At 46.1% G+C, this 334-nt stretch overlaps 1 protein-coding gene across 1 annotated transcript in view; it reads right to left on the reverse strand.

Moving 5' to 3' along the window:
• Positions 1–334, reverse strand: part of LOC119586351 (golgin IMH1-like) — a gene marked incomplete in the record, with an annotated part of 26070 nt that overhangs the window by 12497 nt on the left and 13239 nt on the right.

The following is a 334-nucleotide window of genomic DNA, read 5'->3' on the forward strand; positions in this document are numbered from 1 at the left end:
AGATTTTAGCTCGTTGTCTCTTTTTCAGGTTTTTCCATTTTCTTGTTACACCGTTTTCTCTTTCGGTGTTTCTCTCCCCTGCCCACCCATTTTCACAGTGGCCTCTGAACTTATCCTTTTGTTTCTTTAGATCACAGTCACATCTCCCAGGCCTTTCACTTTTCTTCTTTCTTCCTTTAATTCTCCCCTTTCTCCTTCCTCCCATTCATTAGCCTTTTCTCTTCTCCCATACAATCAGCAATTCGCTGTCCTCCCCTCTCCCTCCTCCTACTTATTTCCATCGCCCATTCTCCTACCCACACTCCCCCCTTCTCTCCCAGTCCCCCTACCTTTG

The sequence above is a fragment of the Penaeus monodon genome, chromosome 21 (genome assembly GCF_015228065.2).
Source record: "Penaeus monodon isolate SGIC_2016 chromosome 21, NSTDA_Pmon_1, whole genome shotgun sequence".
NCBI classification, from domain to species: domain Eukaryota; kingdom Metazoa; phylum Arthropoda; class Malacostraca; order Decapoda; family Penaeidae; genus Penaeus; species Penaeus monodon.